The following is a 451-nucleotide window of genomic DNA, read 5'->3' as shown; positions in this document are numbered from 1 at the left end:
CAATTGTTTCATTGTAGGTGTTGGAGTCTCTGACTGGTCAAAACCCATTTTCCTCAAAGGCCCGGTAAAACTGTGCGCTCCTTTGGCATCAGAAGAAATGAAAAGATTGCAGTCCATTGCACTGTGCGAGGACCCAAGGCTGGGAGATCTTAGAGAAGGGATTAAAGGTAATTTGCCCAATTTAGAATGTTTTGAACTGTACAGGAAGATACAAAACAATTTGCTTGTTGTATACCTAATGATTTAACCATGGTGTATAAAGTAATTTTTATTTTTTTTATTTTTTACAGCTTATTTACTTTGGGTTGTATAGTTTTTTGGTAATCTTGTCATTACTGGAAATGTGTAAAACGATATTAGTAATACTTATTATTAGTATTTTCAAATCATGGCTATAAGCATAATACAAAACTGTATAAAATATATATTATACCCTAGTCCAGGAAGCAAT

The sequence above is a fragment of the Penaeus monodon genome, chromosome 30, assembly GCF_015228065.2.
Source record: "Penaeus monodon isolate SGIC_2016 chromosome 30, NSTDA_Pmon_1, whole genome shotgun sequence".
Taxonomy (NCBI): Eukaryota; Metazoa; Arthropoda; class Malacostraca; order Decapoda; family Penaeidae; genus Penaeus; species Penaeus monodon.
The sequence above is the reverse complement of the archived record's forward strand: the minus strand, read 5'-3'. Positions refer to the sequence as shown.